This window comes from Rutilus rutilus (assembly GCF_951802725.1).
Source record: "Rutilus rutilus genome assembly, chromosome: 1".
In the NCBI taxonomy this organism is placed as follows: domain Eukaryota; kingdom Metazoa; phylum Chordata; class Actinopteri; order Cypriniformes; family Leuciscidae; genus Rutilus; species Rutilus rutilus.
In genome coordinates this window covers 77,150,506-77,159,724 of record NC_140209.1, presented here as the reverse complement: position 1 = coordinate 77,159,724, position 9,219 = coordinate 77,150,506, and the positions used below count along the sequence as shown (strand labels likewise).

At 46.3% G+C, this 9,219-nt stretch overlaps 1 long non-coding RNA gene across 1 annotated transcript; it reads right to left on the bottom strand.

Annotated features, from left to right (window-relative positions):
• Positions 1–70: 70 nt before the first annotated feature.
• Positions 71–1,520, bottom strand: LOC311275831. The gene is made up of 3 exons (XR_014624994.1): positions 1,232–1,520; positions 1,023–1,087; positions 71–306 (listed from the first exon to the last, which is right to left on the bottom strand). It is a non-coding gene; the product is annotated as an uncharacterized lncRNA (long non-coding RNA).
• Positions 1,521–9,219: the final 7,699 nt, after the last annotated feature.

Genomic DNA, 9,219 nt, shown 5'->3' with positions numbered 1-9,219 from the left:
GGATCTTTAGTGGTAACAGGACCATTAGGAGCAGTAGTCAAAGTTGAGTCTTCATTCACTGAAACAACACGAAAACAAGCCAACATCAGCCAACAAAGAAAAGATTACACCAAAAATGTTATACATATTTGAAATCATCTTGAGAGAATAAGGAACTCACCAACAGTGATACTGTTAGGAATCACACCAAGAAACACATTTGATTCAGCAATTGCAAACTTTAGATCTTCTTCAATGCTTGTTGAATTTGGAAGCACAGTCTCATTTTTAAAAATAAGTTGTGTATCCACACCCACTGAGCCACGCCTAGAGAGAAAGATATTTAACTTAAGGGTTAGACATAAAAAATAAAAAAAATCAATCAACAACAATTGTAATCATGCATCACCCAATCTTAAGTAATAAAATCTTGACAATGACCATTTTACTCTAAGACAATATCAATACAGAGCAGTGGAATAGAGGAAATGCCCTGAGCAGATGATACCTCAGCAGCGTGCAAAGAAATTTAAGATGTGAACAATATGGAACAAATTGCAGAATAACAAAAAAATATCTCCTCAACATTTTCCCAAATTAGAAACAATACCTAAATTGTAAATAAACTCCTCTATTGGCCTTTGAATGGAAAATATTAGTTAAATAAGGACTATGCTTTCAGCCAAAATACAAAAACAAAGCAAATCAAACCGTGTACACGGTGCAGTGGAATGAAGAATTTTCGGTCTGGATTACCAGACCAAATTTAACCACTGCTTAATATCTTACAATCAAACACTTCTGGGATTTAAAACAAGGATTTCTGTTGTTATTTGTCTCCTTCATTCTTGGCCTACTACTACTGTCATGCTGCAGTGATGTAGTTGTAGTGATAACCCTTTCAGCTTGCATTATCCTTTCTCTATACTTCATGTTGTGCTAGTAGTTGGCTATGGGGCTGATTTATTTAATAGGTAAAAACAGAAATAAATAACAAAGGAAAGGAAAATAATGGAAAGGTAATATATATGAAAGTCTTGTACCAGAATCTCAGCAAGAAGCATCTGAGAAAGCTATCCCCATACAATTTCCAGTAGAATTGATTCAGCTACAAAAAAACAACAAAAAAAACCCATAAATGTAAGTTATGATTAACAAAAACAACTCACTTTAAACATAGTTTGGACAGAATTCAGAAAAACTATTTAATATTACATTAGCAAAAATCAATATATTTCTTTTAACTGAGTACCTCTGTAGTTACGTTCCTGGACAGAGTCTGATACTCTGTTGAAGCAGGATTATTGTAAGCATCAATATATGTTATCTGTAAACGGATCTGCAGAATAACGAATCCCTCGCCTGGCACTGCTGAACCTGTGGAGGCTTTAGTTGATAGATGAGTGGCTGGCAGTGAAGATGTGGTTGCAGTAAGATTGGATACAGATACTGAAGTGGCAGAGGAATCAAAAACAGGTACACTTGATGAATCAGAATGAGCTGCAGTGGCTGTGTTCAATGGGCCAGTAGGAACTCCTGTGCTTGAATGAACAGTTGGGCTTGTCTGATTAGTTGGAACTGCAAGCTCAGCATGGCCTGTGGTGCTTGAAGGACCATTATTGGCATCTGTGCTTGATGGATCAGCATGGCCTGTGGTGCTTGACGGACCATTATTGGCATCTGTGCTTGATGTATCAGGATGGCCTGTAGTGCTTGAAGGACCATTATTGGCATCTGTGCTTGATGGATCAGCATGGCCTGTGGTGCTTGAAGGACCATTATTGGCATCTGTGCTTGATGTATCAGGATGGCCTGTAGTGCTTGAAGGACCATTATTGGCATCTGTGCTTGATGTATCAGGATGGCCTGTGGTGCTTGAAGGACCATTATTGGCATCTGTGCTTGATGTATCAGAATGGCCTATAGTGCTTGACGGACCATTATTGGCATCTGTGCTTGATGGATCAGCATGGCCTGTGGTGCTTGAAGGACCATTATTGGCATCTGTGCTTGATGTATCAGAATGGCCTGTGGTGCTTGAAGGACCATTATTGGCATCTGTGCTTGATGTATCAGGATGGCCTGTGGTGCTTGAAGGACCATTATTGGCATCTGTGCTTGATGGATCAGGATGGCCTGTGGTGCTTGAAGGACCATTATTGGCATCTGTGCTTGATGGATCAGGATGGCCTGTGGTGCTTGAAGGACCATTATTGGCATCTGTGCTTGATGTATCAGAATGGCCTGTGGTGCTTGAAGGACCATTATTGGCATCCGTGCTTGATGTATCAGAATGGCCTATAGTGCTTGAGGGACCATTATTGGCATCTGTGCTTGATGGATCAGCATGGCCTGTGGTGCTTGAAGGACCATTATTCACATCTGTGCTTGATGTATCAGAATGGCCTGTGGTGCTTGAAGGACCATTATTAGCATCTGTGCTTGATGTATCAGGATGGCCTGTAGTGCTTAAAGGACCATTATTGGCATCTGTGCTTGATGGATCAGGATGGCCTGTAGTGCTTGAAGGACCATTATTGGTATCTGTGCTTGAGGGATCAGAATGGACTGTAATACTTGAAAAACCATTAGGAACTGCTGTGCTTGTTTGATCAAAAGAAACTTCATTTGTTGAGGTACCGCTGGAAACAGTTATGCTTATCTGATCATTACTAAAGACAGAGGTTGAAAAATCTGAAGAAACAGTTTTGCTTGAAAGAGGATCAGGGACTGCACTAGTTGATAGATCAGCTTCAGTTGTTGAGGAATCAGCAGGAACAGTCGAGGTTATGAAATCAGCATTTGTGGTCATCATTGGTATGGGAACAGCACAACCTATAGTACATAGAAAAATATAATAAACAGGTACATTTAAGTTAACCTGATAAAATACTTTTCAACTCATACTTAACAAATTTTCAACTCTCTACACAAGACCTACCCGATACATTACTCTGTTTCAAGTTGTCGGCCAGAAAAGCTGTGATCTCCTGCTGTCTCAGTGAGGTCATCTGGTCAAAGACGCTGCTCAGGGCCCCAATGCTACAGAGGGAAGATCCAATTGAAAGGTAAGGATAATGCAACTTTAGCATAGTTTAAAATAAATAGAGCATAGAAAAAATGCTCTTGTATTTTCATTGATATTGCCATGAGACACGCTTTTTCATTTTGTGATGCAACCTGGAATCATATTCACACCATGTTTGTTCATCAGGACAGAGGAGAACTTGTTTTGACAGTGTAGTGATTTGGAGAAAAAACTGGCAAAATAATGTCATGGAGTTCATTCATGAAGTTACCTAAAAACACACTATGGCACCCGTGTAGAACCGAGCACATGCAGACTTTGGTTTGAAAGGTAATAATGCAATTAAAGTGTTTAAATACCTGTTTACTGAAATTAAAATCGGCACATGCCGCATAGTTTAATGCGATGATCGTTAATATGATTATGAGCTTCATCACATTACTTCGATCGAAGTATTGCGATTACATGAGGTAAAGTTTAATAGCAATATTGTCAAAATCCCATTATCATTGCATGTGCTTGCAAATGAACTCATAGTTACTGAACAAAATGTAAAAAACATTAAAATGATACAAAGCGTATTATTAAACTATCGTCTTCTGTAGAGCTGCTTATAAGTGAATTGAATTCTTCTTATATCATTGACCATTATTTTCCTCTTTATCTCTAGAAAACGATCTATATTGTATAAAGCACTACAAAAATAAAGGTGAATTAACAGAGCTGTGCAGCATTTGGGGAGCGCTACGTACATGACGTGGTATGCGTTGCAGTCTGCGTGTGATGTTGTTGTCTGTAGCATCTCTGCAGTCAAACTGGGCAGGAGAGGAGTCAGTTTCACAGTGAACCAGGAAACCCAGTCGTGGGTTCCAAAGCCTTCAAAATGAAGGCTGATGATGTCAAAGGCTCGACTCATCATGATGTCCCTCACCAGAGGATCGATGTCCAAGGCCTGAGGAAATGACAAACAAACAGAAAGGGACATTTCCGTCAGACGTTGCGTCCCAAGAGCCTTTGGGGGGCTCTTTTGATTTATTTTTAAAACACTTTTTGCCATACAAAGAACAGCACTTCTTCACGCTTGCCGCCTCGGTGATGAGAACATACCTGCGATGTGCTACTAAGAACCGTCAAGAACTCGTCAATGTCCTGGAAAGCGTTGTTGCCGTCCAGGCGGTCAAAGACCAAGCTGATCAGGCCTGCGTTGTTCAGCGCGCCGGATGTCAGTGTCAGTTGAGCGACCTGAGAAGCGCTCAGAATGTCCAGCTCATCAAACTGCAGGGGACAAAATCAACAACAACGTTTGTAGAAACAACACGCTTTCACAAAAACGGTCACGGGAACAGGCTGCATAGCGCGGCGGGTCACTCACGCTGACAAATCCCTCGTTGAGCACGCGCAGGTCTTCGAAATCCACGTAGATGGAGAACTTGCCAAAGCTTTGCTCAAGCCAAGTGCTGAGGCTGCCGGTGTTGGACCCACAGCTCGACCCTGAAATGACAGCACGCAGGAAAGACTCGTTAGGAGAGACAGATGTTGACAGAAACAGAGCAGCGCTGTCTTCTAGCACACGAGACCGAGCAAAGGGCCGCCTCCACTGGACCTACCCTTTGCGTGGCTCTGCTTCAGGTAGTCCACCAGGCCCGGGATGAGTTGTCGTGGCAAATCAATCTGGTCAAAGACGCTGCTCAGAGCCCCAACGCTATATTGGAAAGATCAAATCAAAAGGAAGGTAAGGGTGATGCCTCTTTAATGTGGTTTTGCCACCACTCCCTATAAACCAGCACGAGAAATGCCCTCGCGCTTTCAGTGACAATGCCACTAGGCCAGCTTCACAGAGCTGTGCAGCATTTGGGGAGCGCTACGTACATGACGTGGTATGCGTTGCAGTCTGCGTGTGATGTTGTTGTCTGTAGCATCTCTGCAGTCAAACTGGGCAGGAGAGGAGTCAGTTTCACAGTGAACCAGGAAACCCAGTTGTGGGTTCCAAAGCCTTCAAAATGAAGGCTGATGATGTCAAAGGCTCGAGTCATCATGATGTCCCTCACCAGAGGATCGATGTCCAAGGCCTGAGGAAATGACAAACAAACAGAAAGGGACATTTCCGTCAGACGTTGCGTCCCGAGAGCCTTTGGGGGGCTCTTTTGATTTATTTTTAAAACACTTTTTGCCATACAGAGAACAGCACTTCTTCACGCTTGCCGCCTCGGTGATGAGAACATACCTGCGATGTGCTGCTGAGAACCGTCAAGAACTCGTCAATGTCCTGGAAAGCGTTGTCGCCGTCCAGGCGGTCAAAGACCAAGCTGATCAGGCTTGCGTTGTTCAGCGCGCCGGATGTCAGTGTCAGTTGAGCGACCTGAGAAGCGCTCAGAATGTCCAGCTCATCAAACTGCAGGGGACAAAATCAACAACAACGTTTGTAGAAACAACACGCTTTCACAAAAACGGTCATGGGAACAGGCTGCATAGCGCGGCGGGCCACTCACGCTTACAAATCCCTCGTTGAGCACGCGAAGGTCTTCGAAATCCACGTAGATGGAGAACTTGCCAAAGCTTTGCTCAAGCCAAGTGCTGAGGCTGCCGGTGTTGGACCCACAGCTCGACCCTGAAATGACAGCACGCAAGAAAGACTCGTTAGGAGAGACAGATGTTGACAGAAACAGAGCAGCGTTGTCTTCTAGCACACGAGACCGAGCAAAGGGCCGCCTCCACTGGACCTACCCTTTGCGTGGCTCTGCTTCAGGTAGTCCACCAGGCCCGGGGTGAGTTGTCGTGGCAAATCAATCTGGTCAAAGACGCTGCTCAGAGCCCCAACGCTATATTGGAAAGATCAAATCAAAAGGAAGGTAAGGGTGATGCCTCTTTAATGTGGTTTTGCCAACACTCGCTATAAACCAGCACGAGAATTGCCCTCGCGCTTTCAGTGACAATGCCACTAGGTCAGCTTCACAGAGCTGTGCAGCATTTGGGGAGCGCTACGTACATGACGTGGTATGCGTTGCAGTCTGCGTGTGAAGTTGTTGTCTGTAGCATCTCTGCAGTCAAACTGGGCAGGAGAGGAGTCAGTTTCACAGTGAACCAGGAAACCCAGTCGTGGGTTCCAAAGCCTTCAAAATGAAGGCTGATGATGTCAAAGGCTCGAGTCATCATGATGTCCCTCACCAGAGGATCGATGTCCAAGGCCTGAGGAAATGACAAACAAACAGAAAGGGACATTTCCGTCAGACGTTGCGTCCCGAGAGCCTTTGGGGGGCTCTTTTGATTTATTTTTAAAACACTTTTTGCCACACAGAGAACAGCACTTCTTCACGCTTGCCGCCTCAGTGATGAGAACATACCTGCGATGTGCTACTAAGAACCGTCAAGAACTCGTCAATGCCCTGGAAAGCGTTGTTGCTGTCCAGGCGGTCAAAGACCAAGCTGATCAGGCCTGCGTTGTTCAGCGCGCCGGATGTCAGTGTCAGTTGAGCGACCTGAGAAGCGCTCAGAATGTCCAGCTCATCAAACTGCAGGGGACAAAATCAACAACAACGTTTGTAGAAACAACACGCTTTCACAAAAACGGTCATGGGAACAGGCTGCATAGCGCGGCGGGCCACTCACGCTTACAAATCCCTCGTTGAGCACGCGAAGGTCTTCGAAATCCACGTAGATGGAGAACTTGCCAAAGCTTTGCTCAAGCCAAGTGCTGAGGCTGCCGGTGTTGGACCCACAGCTCGACCCTGAAATGACAGCACGCAGGAAAGACTCGTTAGGAGAGACAGATGTTGACAGAAACAGAGCAGCGCTGTCTTCTAGCACACGAGACCGAGCAAAGGGCCGCCTCCACTGGACCTACCGTTTGCGTGGCTCTGCTTCAGGTAGTCCACCAGGCCCGGGGTGAGTTGTCGTGGCAAATCAATCTGGTCAAAGACGCTGCTCAGAGCCCCAACGCTATATTGGAAAGATCAAATCAAAAGGAAGGTAAGGGTGATGCCTCTTTAATGTGGTTTTGCCAACACTCGCTATAAACCAGCACGAGAATTGCCCTCGCGCTTTCAGTGACAATGCCACTAGGTCAGCTTCACAGAGCTGTGCAGCATTTGGGGAGCGCTACGTACATGACGTGGTATGCGTTGCAGTCTGCGTGTGATGTTGTTGTCTGTAGCATCTCTGCAGTCAAACTGGGCAGGAGAGGAGTCAGTTTCACAGTGAACCAGGAAACCCAGTCGTGGGTTCCAAAGCCTTCAAAATGAAGGCTGATGATGTCAAAGGCTCGACTCATCATAATGTCCCTCACCAGAGGATCGATGTCAGAGGCCTGAGGAAATGACAAACAAACAGAAAGGGACATTTCCGTCAGACGTTGCGTCCCGAGAGCCTTTGGGGGGCTCTTTTGATTTATTTTTAAAACACTTTTTGCCACACAGAGAACAGCACTTCTTCACGCTTGCCGCCTCAGTGATGAGAACATACCTGCGATGTGCTACTAAGAACCGTCAAGAACTCGTCAATGCCCTGGAAAGCGTTGTTGCCGTCCAGGCGGTCAAAGACCAAGCTGATCAGGCCTGCGTTGTTCAGCGCGCCGGATGTCAGTGTCAGTTGAGCGACCTGAGAAGCGCTCAGAATGTCCAGCTCATCAAACTGCAGGGGACAAAATCAACAACAACGTTTGTAGAAACAACACGCTTTCACAAAAACGGTCACGGGAACAGGCTGCATAGCGCGGCGGGTCACTCACGCTTACAAATCCCTCGTTGAGCACGCGCAGGTCTTCGAAATCCACGTAGATGGAGAACTTGCCAAAGCTTTGCTCAAGCCAAGTGCTGAGGCTGCCGGTGTTGGACCCACAGCTCGACCCTGAAATGACAGCACGCAAGAAAGTCTCGTTAGGAGAGACAGATGTTGACAGAAACAGAGCAGCGCTGTCTTCTAGCACACGAGACCGAGCAAAGGGCCGCCTCCACTGGACCTACCCTTTGCGTGGCTCTGCTTCAGGTAGTCCACCAGGACAGGGGTGAGTTGTCTCGGCAAATCAATCTGGTCAAAGACGCTGCTCAGAGCCCCAACACTATATTGGAAAGATCAAATCAAAAGGAAGGTAAGGGTGATGCCTCTTTAATGTGGTTTTGCCACCACTCGCTATAAACCAGCACGAGAAATGCCCTCGCGCTGTCAGTGACAATACCACTAGGCCAGCTTTACAGAGCTGTGCAGCATTTGGGGAGCGCTACGTACATGACGTGGTATGCGTTGCAGTCTGCGTGTGAAGTTGTTGTCTGTAGCATCTCTGCAGTCAAACTGGGCAGGAGAGGAGTCAGTTTCACAGTGAACCAGGAAACCCAGTCGTGGGTTCCAAAGCCTTCAAAATGAAGGCTGATGATGTCAAAGGCTCGAGTCATCATGATGTCCCTCACCAGAGGATCGATGTCCAAGGCCTGAGGAAATGACAAACAAAAAGAAAGGGACATTTCCGTCAGACGTTGCGTCCCGAGAGCCTTTGGGGGGCTCTTTTGATTTATTTTTAAAACACTTTTTGCCATACAGAGAACAGCACTTCTTCACGCTTGCCGCCTCGGTGATGAGAACATACCTGCGATGTGCTGCTGAGAACCGTCAAGAACTCGTCAATGTCCTGGAAAGCGTTGTCGCCGTCCAGGCGGTCAAAGACCAAGCTGATCAGGCCTGCGTTGTTCAGCACGCCGGATGTCAGTGTCAGTTGAGCGACCTGAGAAGCGCTCAGAATGTCCAGCTCATCAAACTGCAGGGGACAAAATCAACAACAACGTTTGTAGAAACAACACGCTTTCACAAAAACGGTCATGGGAACAGGCTGCATAGCGCGGCGGGCCACTCACGCTTACAAATCCCTCGTTGAGCACGCGAAGGTCTTCGAAATCCACGTAGATGGAGAACTTGCCAAAGCTTTGCTCAAGCCAAGTGCTGAGGCTGCCAGTGTTGGACCCACAGCTCGACCCTGAAATGACAGCACGCAAGAAAGACTCGTTAGGAGAGACAGATGTTGACAGAAACAGAGCAGCGTTGTCTTCTAGCACACGAGACCGAGCAAAGGGCCGCCTCCACTGGACCTACCCTTTGCGTGGCTCTGCTTCAGGTAGTCCACCAGGCCCGGGGTGAGTTGTCGTGGCAAATCAATCTGGTCAAAGACGCTGCTCAGAGCCCCAACGCTATATTGGAAAGATCAAATCAAAAGGAAGGTAAGGGTGATG